Source organism: Lagopus muta, chromosome 1 (genome assembly GCF_023343835.1).
Source record: "Lagopus muta isolate bLagMut1 chromosome 1, bLagMut1 primary, whole genome shotgun sequence".
Classification (NCBI taxonomy): domain Eukaryota; kingdom Metazoa; phylum Chordata; class Aves; order Galliformes; family Phasianidae; genus Lagopus; species Lagopus muta.
Window position 1 is genome coordinate 69,971,467 of NC_064433.1, and position 23,044 is coordinate 69,994,510.

Here is a 23,044-nt window from a genome sequence, read left to right on the forward strand (position 1 = left end):
CCATCTCCTTAAGAGTCACAAAATACTTTACAACACTATCTGCATTAAAACAGTCTCTCCGGTGCAACTGGAGACCACCCAGAACTGATCCTAGATATAGCAGCATCCTCTCCAAGGAGATTGGCTGGAATTATTTGGAGGTCATTGCCCATAAGGCACATTCTGGGCTGGATGTACGCACATAGGCAGTGCTCAGGGGACTTTTCACAGAGTGCTCTGTTTCTAGTATGCTTTGTTTGCATTTGTGTAATGGAGACATTTAAAAAATAAATAGTAGTTTAAAAATAAATCAGTGATCTTCATATTTAATGTTTATCTAGGATAACTTGCATCCATGCCCATGCTAAAAAGCCTTTACTAGCTTTACAAATCTGTTTGTTCAAGTATCTGTATTTCAAAAGAGATTTCTAGTATTTGCATGTTAAGCAGCACACCATTTCTTTTGTGAGGAAAGTTTCTTCCATACGTAATTCTACACTGAAAGGAGACTGCAGAGCCTCATAGCAAAGCTCTCAACTAGATTTGTCAGAGTTGCAATAGCCTGAGTGGATTCAGTGTAGTTTTACTTTGCCTTAGAATCATAGACTTCAGAATTTGTGTAATGGAGCAAATCAGCAACTTGGTCATTTGAAATTATTTATGATTTTGTTCAGCTGTACCTGGATAAAAAATAAGTGTCTGCTGGAGTCAGCAGAGAACTTTAGGAAAAGTTTTCCATATGATTTTTGAATATAAGACAAATGATTCATCAGATGTTGGTTCCATATGTACAGTTTTTACGCATGGTAGGAAGCAATCTGGCTTATTAAAGGAGGGCTTATAGCAAAGAGAGAACATCTAACCTGCACACCTTTATCACCCTCTCATTTTAGATGTGTATGTGTATACTGTCCATTGATTTTATGCTAGACATTTGATAAATTGATCATATTGTCCCAAATGTTCACTTCTTCCTTGCTATGGGGATGGGCTCCTGCAAGTCTCCTTTTGTGCTGTGTTAAATGGCTTTTTGCTGAAACAGTCTCGATATTCATTTCAGCTGTGCTGGTGTCCATGGTGCTAATATGAAATACAACAACAGTAGTGATGTAATCTAATTACCTAAAGCCATTTTGCAAAAGCTTGAATTTGTCTCAACCAGTCCTAGAGTAAGTTGCAATTAAGTTGCCTACTGTGGGGATTTGAAAGACAGTCCCATGGATCAGACACCAAGTTCATACCCGTATGAAGAAAGTAACAGAAGAATTACAATGCTATGCGTAGCTTTGATTAACTGTCTCCAGAGTAAATACAGGCCTTGGAAACAAAGACTTTCTCTCACACCAGGCTCCAGAATTGGCAACTTATGCACATTCTCTTTGTTCACCTCCAGGATGGCTGGCAGGTTCAGCCAAAGGAGAGAGACTGTAAATTACAACAAAAAGGGAATTCGAAGATGTTATTTTAATCAGACTACTGAATGACTTCACTGCCAAGCTAGTGCACAGTGTGTACAGTAATCAGACTTGTCTAGGCCCAGTGCAGAAGTTGTGCTAGAGTAGGCTTAGAAAGAAATCTTTCAGCGTACCCTCATGGTTGAATAATCAGCAGGCTCTGTATCCCGTTCCTCATAATTCCACTGTCGCTACTTTAGACCACTCTCTGCATAAGCAATGAGGATGAATTCTTTTAGCTCGTCCATCTGGCACCATTTTCACAAAATGTGATCTCCTAATGTGGACTCAAGAACCCAGCATCACCCCAATAAGAAAGGATCGGAGAATCCTTGCTGGGACATGCTGATGAGTGATTAACTGTCACTGAAGTCCTTTGCCATATTTGAAAGTATGCCCTCGTCCATGTGCTGTGCTGTGTTTTGTGCTTCATAGTTAAAATCTCTCTGTTAATTACTGCATTTAGTTTCCTGCTCAGCCCCAGCTCCCCCATGCAGGCTAGCTGTATTTTCTTGCAGTATTTCAAGTGAGACTTTTACTGCCAGCATTGACCAAAGAAAGGATTTTAAAATGCTCCCTCATTTTGAATTATTTTCCCTGACAACTGTATGCTTCTCACTCAACAAATGCACTTTCTCTAAGCTCTAAAATGTCTCTCAGGAAAAGTAACCTGTCTTTCCCACAAGAAGATTCAAGAGCTGTCCCTTAGAATCTGTTCCTGAGAGTTTGTATCCATGAAGCAAAACCAAATTGCAGGACTGAATTTTTCAGGAGAAGCATACCTGTCATTATTTAAAAAGAAAGAAAGAAAGTTTCCTGTTCAATATCGCCATCATGAACAAAAAGCAACAGACCCGACTAAAATAGTAGGAAACTTAACGAATATAATTACTAGCTTGAGTATATTTAAGAGGTTAATTTACAGAAGAACAATATTGTTCTAGACGTGTCTTAGTTTCAGCTGGGATAGAATTGTTTTATTCAGAGCATCTGGTATGATCTGCTATGTCTTTGTTCTAGGAGAAAAACAGTGTTGATATTACACTGATGCTTATAGTTGCTGCAGAGCAGTGTCGTACAGAGCCAAGGCCATTCACAGTGAAGGGCTGAAGGAGCTGGTAGGAAACAGAATTAGTACAGCCGACTTAAACTAGCCAAAGGGATATTCCATACCATATGATATTATGTGGAAGAAGTTTTGAAGGGGGTGGGAGTTCATCTCACGCTCTTCTATTGCTCAGGGGCATTGGTCAGGGGGTGGTGAGCAATTCCTTGTGCATCACTTGTTATATACATTCATATATGTACATATATTCCTTCCTCTTTTCCTTTATCTTTGTAGATAGTTTTATCTAAATCCATGAGTTCTACTCTGTGTCTTTTTTCCCTATTCTCTCCCCTGTCCCACTGGGAAGTGGGGGGAGTGAATGAATGACTGTGCAGTGCTCAACCACCTGCCAGGTTAAACCACAGCAGTCATTATAGTGCAGTGGTTGCCAAGCCTAACTGAACCTTTCATAACAGCTAGTGATGCAAGCCAGTAATATTTTTTGGTGCAAAGCTGTGCATTTGGAGAGGCCACACTGGGCCCTGATTGCCAGGTGAAGATGCACACCACACTGCCAGAGGAAGGCCAAGTTTGTCCTTTCTGTTTGCAACATTTCTGGAAGCTCTCACTTATGTCTTCTCAGGACAACCCCTTGTTCATATCTTCTGTTGTCCTCTCCCTTTTCCTAATATCACTGACATGTGAACACCAAATTCACTATTCCTAGTTCTTAGTGCCATCAGCAAGGTGAGCTTTGATCCACAAAATTTAGCTTCTGAGTCAACCTTGTCTTGCAGCACACAGCTTTGTAAGATGGTATGTTTGAACCTGCTTTCCATCAGCAAACTGGTTAAATTTTTCCTTTGTATTTATTCTTTAAAAGATACTCATATTTTTAATCATTTTTATAATTTTTTTCATAATATATATTTAATTGTTTAAACCTTTAATTTTTAATGAGGACGCTGACTATTCTGGACTGTATTTCCTCCTTGTGTTCTGCTTCTTTGTCCATAATAATACCATATTTCATGGAAAAAGGCCAGACAGGTGACTTCTGATTCCAGAGCCTAGCAGGACCCACTGGAAGACTGGGTACGTAAAAACTGCTGAAGTCTCAAGGTCCTGCCAAAGGGCAAGGAGTTTATAAACCAGCAGGGAGTGGTGACTTCAGAGAAGAAGCAGGACAACTGAAACCAATGAACTTTTGAGATAAGCTGAGATTGCTGCAATCCAGGTAGGTCCTGCCTCCCAGTAAGCAGAACCATGGATGGTGGAAAGTCCCCAGAATATGCACCCTGTAAAAGCACAGGAATCAGGTCGGGAAATAATTGATTCTAATCTATTTATCCTCTTCTGTCTCACTTTTAGAATATTTTTAAGGGTAAGAGATGGAGGAATCAATCCAGTGTTAGAGTTTGAAAGACTTATAAGGGTTTTTGGTGTGGTTAGGTTAAAAACTTGTGTCTCAACCTCTGACATCACTTCTGTAGTCTCTTGCATCACTAGAATTTTTATATTTCTGGCATTGCATATGGTAATATTACCAAAGTCATATTAGAGAAAATTGCAAAAACCTGCATGAGCCTCAGTTGACAGTCAGAAGTCATCTACAGAGAGAGTGCTAAAAACAGCTACATGGCTGTGTCAAGGAAATACAGCTTGCAAATAAAGCAAGCTTCTGTGCAGGTTGTGCAGTGTCTTGGATGTCTTTTCCTTTCTGGCATAGCACTATGGCAGTGTTTGCAGAACAGGGAGCAGCCATGTTTGCAATATGCTCCCTGGTGTGCTTCCCTGGAGGGATCCTTCCTGGTCACAACAGACTGTGCTGAAGGCTAGAATTGGGCACATAGGCTTGTTCTTCAGTACTTGGGACCCAGGCCACCCCTTTGGCAGGGAAGGATTGCCACTTCATTATTTACAACTGCATAGCCATCTCTTGAAGAACATAATTTGCAATTGTCAACCTTATATTAGAATGGAAAAAAAAAAAAAAAAAAAAAAAAATCCCCACAGGAAGGAAAAGGAAAAAAAAGCAACAGAATTCAAGGTTGTTCATTAAATTTGAAATCTTCTGTTGCTTGCATGAGAGAAAAGAGGAACTTGGGTTTGTTCCCTGCCCTTTGGCCCTCCTTCCATTTTCTAATTTCTTCTAGTTAATATTTGTTTTCTCTCCTAGCTGCAGTTTTCTCACCTTAAGCCTGCACTAAGTCATGGGCCAGGTGCACGTTTTTCACTGCACCATGAGGATCTCACTGGCTGTACATCTTGATGCAGCTTTGTACAGACGATTGCAGAATTTGCAAATCCTTTTCCTCCTCCCTCATAACTGTTCATGAGGTTTTGACTTCTTCAGCAAGCCTTGCTGCCATGGTTTTCCTTTCAGTGGTTTGGATGCTGAGGCTAGCATTAGTGCCAGTGCCATACTGTTTGTTTTCAGCAGCACTGCTGGAGTATTTAACTTTTTTCTGAGATGGGTCTACTATCCTGAGTTGGTAGTCTGTAGTGTATGAAGCCTGCCTCCAGCTCTCTTAGGAAAGCTGTGGGGTTCTGTGGGTACTGGACTGCTGCTCCTGTATCAGCTTCATTGCTGGCTTCCCTTCTGTGACCATGAAGAAGTCATTTTGGATGCAGTTTTCAAAAGCTCTGCTGAAAGTAAGTGAGACTTTTGTTCTTAAGACACTCCAGCTTTTCAATGCATTGTTCCATGCCTTCACTTTCCATCTGTCCTTCCAACTCTCTTCCTCACTGCTCATTCAGACTCTTGCCAGCTCTTGGAAGCTCCACCGCTTTTTGTTGTTGTTTCTGTGTATGCATCTTTAGCCTAATGTAATGGGCTCCTGGTTTCAAGCAGACAGCATCTTGGGGCAAATAAATGCAGGACAGGACTGGAACTTGCAATGGGTGAATCTGAAATCTAGGCTGGTCTATTCTGATCAGGGAATGTTTATTCTCAATGTTCTTCTCTGTTAATCACTTATGCATGTTGGACTGAACAAAATGGTGTATTCAGGGTTGTTTGCAGCCCTGATTAACATGTAGAAGTTTGCATCTGCAAAGTACTGGGGTCCTTGAGAATGCCCATGTGTGGTAGGTGTCTCCAGCCTATGTGGAGAGAGCAAGAGGTGCTCCTCGAGGCCTGCAGATGCCATGCACAACTCACATCTTAAGTCCTGATGTGGACAGATGGCTATGCACAGCTCAAAGCTAAGTGCTGCTGCTGCTAGAAGAGGGAGGGAGGCTGCAAAGGCTAGCTGTCCTAAAGAAATACAAACCCAGTGATAGAAAGAGAAGGGCAAAATGTGCAGGTGGGACTGTGAGCTACTCCAGGTTTGTATTCCCTCATTTTTGTTGAGGAAACGGAAAATACTGATATGTAAAATATGACTAAACAATTAAAAATAAGCAAAGAAGCAAAACCCATAAATATTGCCAGGGAGTTTATTCCTCCAGAGTTTCCAGGTACATGTTAAGATACTTGAATCTATGTTTTAAAAAGGTTTTAAAGCTGAAAACCCAGCACACATAAGATGACCTTAATGAATGATGAATACACATCAGTTCCATCAGAGTCTGATCTGAGGTGCACAAGAGGTGCTGCTGGTTGACAAGAGTTGTTACTGTTTGTGCTGGTTCCTCGCAAGCAGGAATTCATTGTTAAATTTGTGGCTTTACTTTGTAAATCTGGTGGAGCGTTGCTGACTCGGGTCTATGCAAGACTGTAAGTATTCTGTGCCACAAATTTTCATCACTTGAATATTACACCACCTGCATGTAATTAGCAACTTAGCATCAGAGGATAACCAGAAAGTTAAAATGGAAAATCTAATCAATCTAATTCCCCATTTCAAATTTAAACAACTCAGAAGTGACACCACAAATGTGTATCAGTCCCCTCTCTAGACAGATTCTCTCAAACATTTATTAGAGGCTTTTTTTTTTTTTTTAACGAAGTGCATAACTTTGAATGCATATCAAACACATTGTTATTCATGCTAATATTTTCAAATTAGAAGCTATCTGTGGTGCATTTTACAGAAACTGTTTCAGTGCTAGCCAAAACTTCAAAGCTGCTGTTCCTGAGGGTCTGGCAAGACAGGGATCTGATGTTGGTTTAAGCATTGTATGTGCTCGACTTGCATTCAGGAGTACTTATGACAGGCAGGTCTTAAGCACTAGTTACAAGTCATGCAGATAGTTACGTGCCTGTGTTGTCCATGCTGAATGAACATGGTGTCCCACCTTGCTTTCCCAGAAAGGCTGGGCTGAGGCAAAACATCTTCTCAGAGCTGGAAATAACTGGGGCATTGCTGTGGCATAGCTCCTGGGTCCCTGGGTTTCCAGATGTGCCCATGGGACTTTGCACCTGAATCCCCTTAACTTGCCTGTTAAACAGCAACGAAAATAAGCGACTGCCTGCCTTAAAGAGTGCACAAACACCAGTTTTATGATCCTCCCACCATGTCCTTTCCACAGGACTAGCTTCTCTGCTGCCAGACTGAGCACAGCAGCCCAACCACATGAAACCCGCCCGGCTGACTGAGAGGTTTCTGATTACAGAGCCAGCTTCAGACTCAGCTTGGCCCAACTGCAAAGTTAATTGGAAATATTTGTCCAGCGAGCTTGCCTTGTGGATTTTGTGTGCTGTTTGATTTCCTCATTCTTGGTGTTTAATCTGTCATATCAGAATGTGTGGTTAGTGCAGTCAGTTGGCACCGTCTGGAGGAGCAGGAAGGAGAAGCCAGGAGATGGTACAGCCCCAGCTTGTGGCTGGGCAGAAAGTCCCTGTGGATGCCCCCCTCCACAGGAATGCCTGGTGGGGTGAGGGGCCAAGGTTTTGTCCAGAGATTTCAGAGGAGGAGGGTTGATGGATGGCTGCCTGCAGATAGCAGCCACTCATTGGGTCACTGCCATTCAGTACAATGCCTCCTTTGGGCAGAAGTGATAGAAGCTGCATATCTCTGTGCAGGATCATTGGCTGATTACCCCAGTATAATTGCCAAGTAATCCTAATTGTGTTTGCTCTTTAATCCAAAATGTTCTTAAAGACTCGAAACCAAGTCCACTACCCTCTTCTAAGTAAAAATATGTGTTTCACCGCTTCTCTAAAATTAGGTAAATCTCCTTGCTTCCTTGCTCTTTTTACACTAGTTGAGCAACACCTTTACTCTATTTTAAAGCTCTTTTGCCAAGTTTTTGTCTTAAGCACTATTGACAAGAATATGAAAGGAATTAGAAAATTATTATAGGATTAAGACAGAATCTTGCTCATACACAAAAGACATGTTGATTCCTTGTCCTCCAAAGAGAGCATTATGAGTTTTGCATTTAAATCCGGCATAGTCAAATATAAAAGGAGCTCATGTGCAGTAATATATGTGGTAGGTAGGAAAGTAATGCACAAAACGAGCTTTGATTAAATATCACATCTCAACACAAAAGTAATCTTTAAAATAACAGCAAAAATCTCTCTCAGTTTTTAGTGGTACATTTCTGACTTACTGATCTTCTAATGTATTTTTTGCTGCTTCTTTCTCTTCAACAGTCATGTTTTGCTGTAGGGATGGACATTTTTTCTAATTCAACAGTAATTTCCCATATAATATAAAATTAGATTTAGCACCAAAATGATTAATTGAATGCTACTTTTTCTATTATCTCCCATATGTAATTTTCAGTAAATAGAACCCCTCCTCCTCCCCCATAACCTTTTCCTTGTAACTACAGGTATGCTCACTTTTTTCATAGCAATGTCATATATATGATAAGAAATTCTTTTTTTTTGGGTGGGGGGGGAGAGGAAGGAGGTTGTGAGGGATGACATTCAGCTCTCTTGATTACTCTCCTTTTACATAAATTGACCAAAATAATCATTACTTTAAAACTCTTCTAAGTGGACTTCCATCTGTTTGAAGCTTCCAGCTAACTGACAAACAGTTCTAAACCATGAACTTTGAGAGCAATTCTTGCAAACCATGAAATTCATGTCAATGGGAATCTTGCATCAGCGAGGACTTCCGGATGTGGCTGTGTGCATTACTCTGTTGCTTATTACAGCTCATGTTTTCTTCTCCCTTTGAAAGTCCTGTTTGAAGTTGCTTCTTAATCTCATAAGTTGTTGACTTGAAAGGGCCTATCAGCCCTCTTAAGTATGAGTCATACCGGCTCTCAGTCATCAGCATTGTCCAGAAATGTAATATTTCCCTTCTCATCTCTTCTTACCCCCTTAACCACGGGCAGCAGTGATTCATACTTTGAAAGAGTTTGATTTGCATTTGATATGAGTCAACAACTAATTCAAGATCAAGAAACAGCATCAAATGGGCCATACAAAAAGGGAAGGAAGCTTTTTTGTTTACTGTGGTTGAGTGACCATTAGTGACTGGTTCAACAGTAGAAGCATAGATGTTATACTTGAAAAATCAAAAGGTAGGCTATGCTGTCTTGAAAATCACTTCACACAGACACTACTTATGTTTAAAGAAATTAATGCATGCTGAAATATATCATGTTCCAAATAAATCAAAATGCACAGCTTCTTAATTAAACATACTTCCCAAGAGCACATTTCTGGTTTTATTTATTTACAGAAATATTTTGTGCTTTTTATAGGCAAACAGGATTATGGAAATATCTCTTGTAAGAAATTCTTTTAGGAATGCATTTAAAGTGTATAAATCTCATCTTTATTTTAGACATAAGTAATTATATGCTTGCTTGCTACTGATGCCTGTAGGCTTTAATCACCTCTTTAAAGGTAAGTGCATTTATAAATGATTTTCCTTCATTGAGGTCTAAATGCATAGAATGGGGCAGAGAAAAAGGAAGGGGCCAAGATCAGCCAAATGGCTGTAAAAGTTCAGTAAGTCTCTACTTGCAAATCTAGAAACGTACTTCAGAGATGTTGTGCTCCTACCATTGATTAATTCTAGCTGTGTGATCCAACTTCACAGAAGCAGATTTTGTGAGTGGACTGCATCCTGCAGTCTTGGCGCAATTTTCCTTGGGACAAATCCATATGTACAATTTGAATCTTGTCACTTAGTTTTCAAAATTCACTTTGCCCAGAAATGACTTGTATCTTTAAACTGTAGTGAAAGAAGCTGGAAGCGGTAGGAAGGGAAACAAATTTGTAATACCATAGTCAAGGAGTAAGTTTGTTTTTCCCGTGCTATTCTCTTGATAGTCAACTTTGGTTGTTTCTGTTTCCCTTTTCACATCGTCTTGGTTGTGTACCTTAATTTGTATGGTAGTTAAGCCCTGTCATCATGTGTGTTAGGTGATGACCAAAAAGCAGTTGGCATTTTCCGTATTAGTGGCTGCTTTAAAAAGGAGTTTGGAAGAAAAAGAGATGGACCCCTGATTAAAGTCAAGCTGCTTACATTAATAGCTCTGAATTAAAGGAGGCAAAACAGTGTCAGACATCTCTGAGGAGACATTGCCCTTTCATCTCTCGATGAAAGAGGGAGAAAAGATTGACAGTACAGTAAATTTTGCAAAGCCTGAGCTTGTGCTCCTTTGCTTGTGGATCTCTACAATATTTTCTTCACAGTTCTTTCCTCCACAGTTGCTGGATCCTCATTTTCTTTCTACTGTACTCTGTTATGGAGCTTTTGAGCCTCTGAGTGTTTTTTTTCCTCTTTCTTTTGTGCAAGTTTGGGGTAGACACTGTTCATATGCCCCTTAGTAATATCATCAGAGAAATGGACAAACTTATTTTACACAAGGAACAAGGGATTTTCATAACAGCATTTGCTTTCAAATACCTCGTGTGTGCTATTTTGTGAGTACAAAGACTTTAAATCATATGATGTATTGACATGGTGTGGCTTTTGCTGCAATTATTTTCCATCTATTTATAAAGATTTTCAAAAATCAACAATTTTTCAAAAGCAGCATTTTTGTTTCTCCAAGGCAGGTAATTTCTTATATGTAAACAGAAATTTTATATGTCAGATCACGCATTTCACAGTTATGTAATCTACTGGTGATATTTCTGGAAATTAGGAATAATCTAAACCCTAAACATGAAGGAGTTATTCATCTAAAAATATAAAGCCTATCTAAGCCAAATGAGGGCTTTAGGCCTAGCCTTATTTAAAATTACAGTCACAGTATATACAAAGGTATTGTTTTTTCCCCCACATTTTCTGAATATTTGTAGTATTATGTTTGTTGTCATGGTGGAATGTTTTTTTCCCTTTATATCTGCACTAATTCTTAGCCAATTTCTATGTGTTTCTAACCAATATTCTCCAATCTTTCATGTACTCATATTTCCTATTTAAATTTTTTACTCACTATCGATCTAGCGCCTTTGAGTAAAGTACCATCTACAACATACATTTCTCCCCCAAAGCTGTTAAAAAAATAGGCTTACATTTAAAACAGCCAACCTTAATCACTGGTATTACCATTTGCAAAGTCTCATTTTTGCATTATGGTCTCTTGCAGTGACTGATTGCATCCTGTCTGACACTGAAAATATTTTCTTGAACATATTTACATGAACAACATCAGACTTCATGTTTGTACTACCTCCGTTTTATTTAAGACTCAGACAGAATGGAAAAGACAAAAAGTCTTTTCCAGGTTTATGTTCTAGCTACAGATCATCTAACTGCACATGAAAGAGTAACCTCTTCAATCAAAGTTGTGTTTGTGTGGCTCTTTTCTCTGCCATTGTCATAAACGGCTTGCAGTCTACTTCTGCAAGTATTGCCATTTCATACAGGAGCCTTTTCTTCATATGTGCGTAAGTGTGGGAACTTTTTCATTTTTCTGTCCATATTGCTGGCATCCAGTTAAAGCTAGATGTAGTTAGTGGCACTAACTACAGTCTCTGGTGAATAGCATTTTGGAAAAGATGCTGCAGGGCCTTCATAGTGAGTTCATTGGGCAGTTTTGCATAGCAATTGTGATCAGATAATAAAAGGAAAGGCATCTTCTTCATTAACTGTCCTTAAACTACCTGTTATAATTACATACGCTGTCCTTTTTTTTTTCTTTTTTTTTTTTTTTAGATTAATGTTCTTGGATCAATAGTTATGGCAACCAGATTGAATATATATATATATATATATATATCTTTTAAATCTATTATTTTTTTCTTTGTAAGTAGAAAAATACTGATATTTTCTGCTATACCTCTACCACCACCTCCAGAACCCCTTCATTACTCCTTTTTTACCTAAATGTTAAGAATTCATCCCTCAGTTTGCCCTTACTCCTCAATTTAAGTTTCTGGCTTACACCACATCAAGTTTATACCCACAGCAAAATACCATCAATAAACTCTATTGCCTTCCATATCTTCCCATGCTGGGACATCCTTTTGTGAAATCATATGGGAGCAGAGCAATTTACAGAACAGCACTGTATTCAAACCGAGCAATTTAAAATTTCACACAAATGAATTATCTTTCTAAAGTAACATTCTACAACCCAGATTTATGGTAAGATGAGAGTATTTGGCAAAAAAAAAAAAAACACAACAACTTTTTTTTTTTTTTTTTTAAATAACAATGTCTTGCCTTTGGATTTAAGTGTAGGAAGACTTTCTCCTTTCTCTTCAGGAGCTGGCATAGAAAAGACCCATTCTAAAGGGGCATCAGTATTCTCTGCTAGATTGGAGTAATAAGTCTAACTTTTTCCTTAAGTTATTGTCTAAGTACACTTCTAGGTATGTGTTGGCACGTATGTAACAAGGAAATTGGGTTCTGTTAACTTCATTTTATATTCTGTTGATAGCTTTTCTATGCCATTAAAAACATCTGAAGATATATTTTCTACCTTTTAGTGGCTTCTGTCCTACTGCATTCGCTTTCTTAACAACCTAATATCAGGCATTTTCACCCCTTGAGTAAGTACTCCCTTTCCTGAAAATGTTTTATAAGAAAACAATTATAAATGTTATTTCTTCAAGATTTTGTTATACTTTCACATGAAGTTCATATTCACACATAACGGCTTGAGTTCACTCCAGTGGTATCAAAGAAAGCTTTTATCAACTTGCTTTCAACATATATAGGTTTTTTCTTCAAAACTGTTTCTATGACTCCAGTTAGCCAGTAGCCTGTATACACTCTCTGCATATGAGAATAACTTGTGCATCAAAGCTATATAGCTTTTTTTATATATAAGCTATATATATTATATGCATCTAAGCTATAAAAACATGTTACTTTGTTTACTGGTTCTAGCTGTCTTTTGAAAAGAGTCCTACTCATTTTCGTCTCCTTTACCTCACAGTATGGGAATACACAATGTGTTTCTTTTTATTCTGGGCTTTGACACAGTCAAGGCATTGCTAGAGCCAAAATATACAGTGTGCAATGCCTTTCCCTTGCCACAGAATGCATGAGGTTGGTGAGCATGTTTTGCCCTTGGTAAATCTATGCTGACTGCTCCCGTTCAGTTTCTTGTCCTCCTCATGACTCAAGTGGCTTACAGGAGGATTTTCTCTATAATTTTCTCAAGGACCAAGGACTGATCAACCTTGATCCTCCTTTCCACCTTCTTGGAGATGGAAGTGAAGTTTGCATCTCTTCAGTGATTAGAATTCTCTCCCAGTTTCCATGACTGAGGGAAATGGCAAGGCAGTCTCACAGTGATGTTGGCTTGCTCCTTCAACATCCATCTTCTTCACTCCATGAGGTCCTGCATGTCCATATAGGTTAAGTAATCATCTATCTCACTTTTCCTTTGCTGAGGATACTTACTGCTTCCTGCCCTAGGACACTGCTAGGTCCCAGGGATCTGGGAGACCTAGGGCAAACCCTAATGAGAAAAAAAAGGTACTGTGTAACAGGCTTTTCCATGACCCTCTTCACTAAATACCCTTGAGCAGAGTGCCCATATTACTCTTAGCTTTCTTTTTGCTGTCAGTATACAAAAATCCTTCTTGTCTTCACATGCCTTGCCAGTTCCAGTTCCAGCTGAGTTTTGTCTTCCACAGCTCCAACCCTGAAGGATTAGGCAGTGTCTCTGCAGTCCTCCTGGGTAGCCTATCCCTGCTTCCTTCTGTCCCTGCTTCCTTTCTTTAGTTACAAGCTTCCTTCTTATAACTAAATCATATCAGTTTTCCCCTTGCATTTGTTATATGTATCTCAGAAGTCTTTCCATCTTCTCACCTCTCCTGGGAAATTTCTTTTCCCATGCATTCATTTTTCCTACAACTGTATCATTGTGGTTCCTGTAATCTAGAATGAGAACTAGTTTGCTCATCTCCATTCAATAAGCCTTGTGCTTCTGACCCAGTACAATTCAAAATCATGGCAATTTTTGCTTTCGTACAACTCACTGTCTACATGAAGAGGCAAATATTGTTTGAACCTTTCCCAATTTGTTGTTTGTTACCTTTATTGAAGCAGTGCTGGGGATAGTATTAGCTTTTCCAAGCCCTGCACTTACCCCTTTATCTTTTTCTCAGGTTCTGGAGGCTACCTCCCATTTTACAGCACCAGTTAATGCTCATGAGTTAATATCACTCAAGAGAGAATATTGTATTACAACTTATAAAGTACAGCAAGTCTTGTATAGAATAATAAAAAAAAAAAAGTTCACATCTGATGAAAACAAGGTGCTTATGAGATACAGAAGTGGAGGGAGCTCTCCATGAAGCCAGCTAACTCTAAAAACAGGATAAAATCAAAATGCTCCATGCCTTTTAGAGGGCTAGTCCTCTTGCAGCATGTCATGTAGACATTCTTTTACCCTAACCCACATTATTCTCATAAGAACATATTCTCATACGGCCTTCTTTTTAATCATGTTCCAGTTCCTCTTGTGCTTGATCTGGAAAGGAAAATACAGTAGGCTAATGTTTGGCGAACTTGTAACAGCTGAGAAAAAATATATGTACCACTGAGCCAATAATTGGAGAAAAAAACTATATGCAAAGCCAATTGTGAAAATATGTACTTTATTTTTGAAGATATTTCCAAGCTTACTTGCCTTCCACAGTATTTCTAAGAAAATGAATTAATTCAGATTTCCTCAGTTTCCCTTGTGAATCACCTTTGTATAGTGCACACATGCTCACTGAAGGTGATGATACTTAATATGATATTCTGTTCTGTGTCAGAGGCTGCTGCTTAGGATTATTTACATTTCATAGTATATATTTTGAATGTTTTTTGTGCACACATTTTGAAAACTGTTTTATTACAATATTTTAGGAGTTCACCTTTTCCCAATAAGCTTCAAACTGCTCAAATTGATTAGTTGAAGGACACGAATGAATCACAGGCAGAACTGAGTAAAACTTAATTTTCTATTTCTGATTTACTAGCAATTTCACCTACTCTTGCAGTGCAAAAGGTGGGGAGGGAGGGCAGTCACAGATGAAAACTGAGTGCCTAAAAACCCGTATTTTGTTTCTACATGACAATACAACTGTCATTTTTACAGATTCAAAGGAATGTCTCAACATTTATTGCGATTTTATCTGTAATACACAACATAGGTTGCAGAGCCACACTGACTTTAATTAGAATAACAAATAAGAATAAGTTGAAGAGAACAGCAAAACTTGAAAAGCTTCCTATGCCAGAGTACAATTCAGGCTTCAGAGCACATCTGTGCTTTAATGGCTCCAGAGTCATGTTTATGAATTGCCCATGATCTGTTTAGGTCTTATATTTTGACTTCAAAGAATTTTAGAATGAGTTTATATTTATTAAATTATTAGTGAGGACCATACCAGTCCTATAGAGAGTTTGAATTATTCAGAAGTGAAATGGACAGCTTGAAGGATGCCAGTGGAATGGTACCTTTCAGTGCTCACAGCTGATTTTCCTTTGTATTGAAGCTATGTAACTTTAAGTTAGTGGGTCACAGTACATAGAGTTTCTGTGAAAGTCAGTCAGGATATATCCTGTAGGATTCTTATGAAGCATACAACCACTGAATATGGATCAGAATTGTAAAATCAACCAAGAAATCTTCAGCTAGGTAGAGCTACGCAAGGTGTCCACAGCGAAAACAGAGATTTGCATGAATTTGTTTAGTTTGAGGATTTGTTTAGAAATTAGAAATAAAAACTGCATTTGTCCTAAGGTCTGTTTGAGTTCACTAGCTTGCCTATTGACTCTAATTCATTTGCAAATAAACCTGGGTTGATTTATAAAGCAGTACCAAAATCATTCTAAACTTGTGGTTTTATATGTTTTCAGCAAGCCACAGTGAGAAACCAGGTAGCGCTCAGGAGATTTGGGTGAATTTGGAGATGTTTAAGGCCATGAGAGCCCCAAGCTCAGAATGGAAATCTGGGGGTGCCATCACCCTCCAGGAGCCTCTGGTGAAGTTGGACATCTTCTGCAATGAGTCCATCTTTATGGGAGAAGAAGAATTGTGTGTTTCCAAGGGAGGGCTGGAAAGCTGATTTTGGGAGTGTGGATGCAGGCAACAGAGTTTCTGCCAAGTTTGAGGCTTCTTTATCCAGTTGTGAGTGGATGAAGTATTGCTGGGTGTTGCTTCTTGCATTATATGCCCATTTGTGTTAACATTTTATTTGAACATGTGCCAGATTTTATCAGCCACTGGTGTTTTCAGAGAGGAGTAACTGTTTTTGGAGGGAGTCTGATGTTTCTGTGACTGCCTCTTCTGCATCTGTCTGGTGATTCAGAAGTAAATTCGACTGCTTGGAGTGTGACCCTCCATTTTTATCTTATATGTACATCATTTCATGTATTAAATTTTTCTCATGCCATATTTATTTTAAAATTTCATTCATTCACATGTCTCATTGTGTATTTAAAAGGAGCCACAAGTCCTTATGAGACAATTTTAATGCTAACCAACTACTTTTTTGGGGGGATTGGTATGAGAGTAGGTACTTAAAAAGCTGTGATTGTGTCAGAGTTGGCTGATCTATCCCAATTATTCATATCTAGAAGTGTTATCAGCCATCATAGAGTGTTACCAGCATCATTTTAAATTCTCTTCACCTTCTTCAGTCTGGGTTTTATTTGAAAAGCAGACATGCAGTCCCCAGTGAGAATTAAAGTAGAAGCATTAGCTTGCAAAATATATGCCAATGACCTAATGATTCTGACATTTCCACAATACGAGCTTTACAAGAAGGCATGCAGACAGCAAAGTCTGTTTTTCTATCTCATATTTTTTTTAATGGCTAAATGTTTGTAGGAAACAAAATGGATTTATTCTGCTCAATCCAGGGTATAATATCAGGACTTATCCGGTTCCGGGCCCCAGGGCTTCAGACAACTAACAAAACACATCTTACTTCTGCTCTACTAGCTCTCTGTTATGCTTTTCACATGCAGGAAGAAAGAGTAAAAGCATAACCCGGTTGAATAAAGCAGCATGGCCTGCTGTTCTTTGCTTATGAAGCATCACATGATAGACATCAATTTAAGAAGAACCCCCCACCTGTGGTTGAGTATGCATGCAGCCGTCAAGCCATTTTTGTATAATATGAAGGGAATTTTACCATCCCCATCACTGGCAGAGTGCAGGAATATGTTAAATATGTTAATGTCTTACCAAACGATGCTTCATTATTTTGGAATAATCCAGTGATTTTACACCATTTAAATAAAATCAAAGATGCTGCTCCCCCATCTATTTTGAAGTGCTCCAGCCTTTCAAATCTTCTCCTCTCATATATGGAAAGAAAGCTAATCTGAGCTTCTCCCTGTAGATTTTAAGTCGCAATTTGCCTTTTGGCTCTTCAGTCACTGTTTATGTAAGGATGTATTGGGATAGGGCTGTCTGCCATGATATGGTAAAAAAAATAACATCTTTTCTAATAAAAATAAGATGCTATTTAAGCAAGAGGTTAAAGGAAATTCATCCTCTCCTTTGACCTTTCAAAGTGTGGTAAGCGTAGACCATGTAGGGTCAGTTTTATGACACAGTCATGTTAAATGAACTGTGTGTGATTTATTTTAGTTGCAGTTTCAAAGAAGGTTTTGATCATGAGAGGTAGAAGGAAAGATTCATTCAAATGTGTTCTTGTTATCTTTTGTGCCACACCTTTATGGAAAGACTGCTTCATGCTTAAGACATACCATGTTCAAGAACATTCCCTTAACCATGGGATTTTCTTGTTCATTTTTTTCTTATTCTACAAATCTCTCCTCTCATTGTACTGAGAAGTTACAAGCTGAGCTGATGGCAATATCAAAGTCTTAAAGATGTTTGGCATTTGGTCAGACCCCAGACTAGTAATTTTATCCTTGCTTTTCTCCTTTCTCTTCCTCTTCTTTATGCTGTACTTAGGTGATGAGTGAGTTGTGGTGATTTCTCCTACCTACAAATATTTGGGGTGCATAATGACATAAATTTCAGAAGTGGTCTGTGTACATTAGAATCTAGTAAATTTGAATCATTTTGTTGTGATATAGTTTACAGCAAACAAACAGCAATGGAATCACTAGCAATTCATGAGACAAAGCTAAAACATGATTGCTGTTGCTGACTGTTACAGAAATATTTCAAATACCTGGCTATAGACCAAGAAGTGGCTGGTCACTGTGTTTGAAAACCAGGTCCCTGTAAAAAAGTGAAAGAACCATTTGGAGATGGTTGATTCCTTTTCTGCTATTTTTTTCCTTGCAGTTGCACTTTCTCTCTGTGCACACAGAATTAAAACGCAGCAGGTGAGACCACTACCATACAGTGCCTTGCTTTCATTTTTACCATGTGCTTCAATTTGCTGCAGAGGTGAAGCCCATGGAAGCCTTCTACCTTTGAAGAACTACTTAAGTTGAAATGACTCTGAAGTGCATTAAAGGGCGTTTACTTTAGGCATGTTATTTTTTTATTTTTATTCCTATTGGAATTGTCTACTGTTATTCATTAAACTAACAATTTCTCCCCTCCTGTTCTTAAGTGTGACTTGTGACCTTGCAATCTATGTATTTTGTCATCACAGTGTGTTACCATGGAATTCATTTTGATGTCATGAATAAGGGCATTGTGAGTTTCCATGTTCCCAAGCATATTTGAGACATAGGTTTGGAAACAAAAATGACTTCACCAGTTAAATATTGTTAGATCCTATAGTATATCAAAGGTAAGAACACTTCTGCCCTATATTCCTTTACATAGAAGAATCTCGGGTTAGGAATTTCAAAGCAGGTATATACAAGAATGACACTACAAATAACATTTCACAAGATTAAATATTTTGTGAGAGCATTGAACTCTAACCCCTTTATGTTGCTGCAGACAAAAATCTTTCATATTGTTCATGGAGCCTTCTCAGACTGTCTAATATGAGCAGATATATAAAGAAGAATTGCACTGTGCATAGCAGCACTTGGATGTGGCGAGAAGTTAACTCCTTCAAGACAACAGCAGCAGATGGGAATTTTTGCTGAAGATTGCTTGCAGGCAGATAGAGGGCAATGTTACATTGCTCCTTTTGAAGCTGAGAGCAGTATTTGGGCATTTTTCAAAACAGAGCCTTATACAATACACAAAGGAAAAATTATACTTTGGTTGTGAAGCACAGTGCATGTATTACATGCCTTAAATTAAAAAGAAAGCGAGTTCCCTTGGTGATCTACCTACCGACACGAGGTTAAAAGAGTTCAATTGAATCTCTTGTCAGGCTGTTCCCCAGGGTGTTTTATTCATCACAGTTAAATGGATGATAAGATTCTGTAGTAATGAAAAAGTTTGAAAAGCCTCAAGTGAGGGGAAAATGCTGGCTTGCATAGAAAGTGCTGGTATAACCATGACTTCAGATACATTCCTGTTTATTTGCTCTGCTAGCAGCTTTTGTTGTTGTTGTTGTTGTTTTTTTCAGTTGAGACTTACACACGCTTTGCATTTTACATTCTAGCTCAGTACCATTTTGCTCCTGGCACCAGCCAAATATGTCCTCATTAAGTAAAATTTATGCTAATACCATTCTGATTAGCCAGCAGTCATTGATATTCACTCTCATTAGCTAAATTGGTTCGCTGGAAGACATCCCATTGAGGATTTTTTTTTTCCTGTTTCAAGTGGAATATAAAATGTATGGATTTGCAGAGATGGCAGATGATGATAATTATACCCTGTGTTTACTCGAGCAGTTTTTATCCTAAAGGCTCCCAAAGTACTTTGCAGCACTTACATCTGCTAGGAAAGAGAAGATTCTTTTTTCCCCTTCTGAAAAATAGTCTCTGTCAGAGATAGAGGAGTTGTTCTGTTTTCAGTGTTAGAACAGACTGCACAAAGGAATCTCCCATTCTGAGTTCAGGAGCACTTTTTAATGAGACACAAAGCAAGGTCAATTCATATCAAATCTAGCTGGGGAATAAATGGAATTCATGCAATAATGGAACTTTCTACAAGCAATCTTTCTGGAGTGACCTCGCAGCCCTGAGTTGGGAAGTGCTGCCAGCAGTAATACAGCAAAATTTGCTTCAGTGTGAGATTCTGAGATTCTGTCAGCCCACTCTGACACATCTGGATTGAGAGGACTGACAGTTCTGGTTGAGAGCTTTGTTTGTTTGTTGTGTTTAAAATACATGATTAATTTAAGCCATGGATGCTGTTGTGATTAATTATCATCCATTATATTTTAACTCGCATGGAGGGCCCCGGTTACGCAGGGATGACCAAGTAGAAAGCTGTTATTGCCAAGGTGTGATCATCTTGTCATTTATACTGTTAGGACGGTGAATATGTTTCTTTGTATCATACTCTCCATGTCAGGTGACAGGTGGAAGGCAGCAATCATAATGCCTTATATTCTAAGCTATATCTTTAACACATACATACAAAAAACATCCCTAATAGGGATGTATCTGTATATGTGAGCATATATATCCTTGAGAATCTCTGCCACTATATTGACAGATGCATGTTTAGCCTTAAATTTTGATGCTGCATATAATCCATCTTATTTCAGGGAAAGGATTTCTCATCCATTCAATCTTCAACCTAACTGGGGGGATTATAAGTGCCTCTGAATGCTAATTTTTTATATTTGCAATCTGTAATCAATACTGCTTCATTTAGGCTGCCAGCCAGCAAGCAGATGGCAACAAGCATTGGCCATCAGCAACGGCAAGATGGAAAACCCTGGCCTGCACCAGGTTCAAAATTCCTCATTTTGCCTTTGAATCAGCACTGCTGTCACTCCTGTGCAGTAATTGCAGTGTTTTCGCATGTGCTCTGCTGTTTCAAATTGACTGCCTTATATTGATCTAATCTTTTCTTCAGTAATCAAAACTAATTTCACATCCAAGAGATGCTTTGGAGTGGAGATCTGTGACCACAAACAGTAATGTGAAACCACCCAGATGCAGATAAATTGCCATTCTCCCTCTCTGTGCTGGGAAATTGCATCCTAATAGTACAACAATTGCTTTGTTTCCATGGTGATGTATGTGTGAGAGAGCTATAAATAATGTTTGATGTTTATAAACAATTCAGTGTAACTATTTGTATGCTAATATCTGGGATACACTTCCAGCTATTTCACAGCATTAGAAAATCAAATGGAAAGCTTGAAATTCTGGGAGCACCGTATGATGGTTTTCTTCCCCACCCCCGCATCTCATATTTATGTTCTAATACACTTAATAACTAAAAATAACTAAAAATAACTAAAGTAAAAATATTGAAGTGATACATTTTTCCTTATCCGTCATCAGCATTATCCTTGAGTTTGGTCCTATTACATACAAAACTTTCAATTTAACAAACTGTTTGTTTGCATGCTCGTCTCATAAAAAAAGAAATCTGAGTTGGAAGCTTTAAAATTACCTATTTTCCCTGTTAATGTGTAAGAGCAAAATATCTGCTTTGTTTTGGCACCGATGTTTCAGGAACACTGAAGAAACAACTGTCACCATTTCTTTAAAGTAGATAATAAACACACCCAAAGAGAAGCTTGTTAGCGTGTCAAAAATAACTGTCATTACAAAAACTGGACTATCATTAATATTTAAAATGGTTGCAGAAATACTTGCGTTGGAGGCAAATTCTGAGATGTGAAGATCCATCAGTAGGTAGAAATGCATGGCTGAGGGCACGGCCCTAAACAAAATCTATAGATAAATCTCCCTGCTGGGGACATGGAGGAAGTTCCTCCTACCTCCTACATGGCTGGGGAAGCACTTATTCAGGCTCTTTGGCCAAGAGCCGACGTGATTAAAACCCTGCACCCTACCTCAGCGTGCTTTAATTGCTGCCTCCACACTTTGCAAGAAGTGTTTGTACTTGTTTATTTTTGTTGGTTTGATTGACTTAGCAGCCACGCTAGAAGAGGGAAGCAAACACAAGCTAACAAATTTATGTTAACAGACATAAGTGTTCATGCTGCATAACACCTGTGGGCAGACACGTAGACAGCAGTGGGCATGCTATTTAAGCAAAAAGAGAGTGCCATTTATCCATTGTCAGGAGCAAATGAAATACAGTGCATTAAATTTGTTCTTTGGCAATCATCCCAGTCAAACTGCCATGCTAGTGTAGCTGTGGACGCCCCTGTATTTACATTAAAATAGTTTGGAAAATGTTGCCTTTATTTGTGCCCTGAGTATGCAAACACGATCTCTTCTGCATGAGCTGCAAGAGGGGTGCCTGCTGCCTCCCAGCCCTTCAGTTCCTTCCAAGGGCAGAAAAACCCCATTCGGCTCCTGGGAAGGATGGGTTTCCCCAGTGCAATCATGCCAAAAGGACATGAAGAAATCTATTAGATGGAGATGTGTGTTTGTTATCCTTGGTTGGTGCAACTCTGTAGTCTGTGCCATAGGTGTCTGACAGCACACCCTCCTCACAATGTGTTTGTCATTTGTTTGTCACTGGTCTAAAAGGCACTCTCACCCAGCTTTTGGATAAGCAGCACGAAAAAAGATATGACCCAATGCTGCCTACATTAATAGAGGCAAAATATTGCAGGATTCAGCAGGGAGCTGCAACAGGACTGCGACACTGCTGGGGAAGAGCTCTGTGCTTGGGTACCAACTGTACTTCATCCCTCTTGAATTGCCAGCAGGCATCCTCATGAGATAGTGCCACCATGAACAGAAATTGTTGCTGTGGCACTGGCACACTGCTTTTCTATTAGTTCACCCTCAGTTCCACAAACCATGCCTAGTAGTGAGGAACAGACCAGCACTTTTAAGCAGGCCTTAGTCATCACTGGAAACAACAACTCTCACCATCAATTGGTTAAAGTATAGCCACTGACATATCTATTTTTGTCTCTCACAGGCAGCTGGGGTGACATTAAAAAGTCATGGTAGCCTGTGAACTACTACAGAGGGCATGTGCTCCTTGGTTTCCTAGGTCTTATTCAGTCTCTAAAGCGTCACCTGCTGCACCAGACTGGGATTGAGCTTTCCCAGGATTTCCTGAATGTGGGAGAAGGGTAAACTACCTTGTCAATGGACCATACTTCAGAAGTGAGATCTCAAGCCTTGGCTAGTAAGCTCATATTTTATCACTCATGCTTATTCTAGGAAGATATGGCAGATGAGGTTCATTTAAGTATTAAGCTTGCGTTATTTAAATATTATCTGAATATTCTTGTTTTGCTGTAAAATCCCACTACCTTCTTAAAAAAATACTCTTAATGCATTTTGTTTTTATA

General features: G+C 38.8%; 1 long non-coding RNA gene across 1 annotated transcript in view; it reads left to right on the plus strand.

Annotated features, from left to right (window-relative positions):
- Positions 1–4,688: 4,688 nt before the first annotated feature.
- Positions 4,689–23,044, plus strand: part of LOC125696762 (uncharacterized) — a 53,986-nt gene continuing 35,630 nt past the window's right edge. The window contains exon 1 of the long non-coding RNA XR_007378516.1: positions 4,689–5,136. This is a non-coding gene — a long non-coding RNA (uncharacterized LOC125696762). The remainder of the gene's footprint in view (positions 5,137–23,044) is intronic.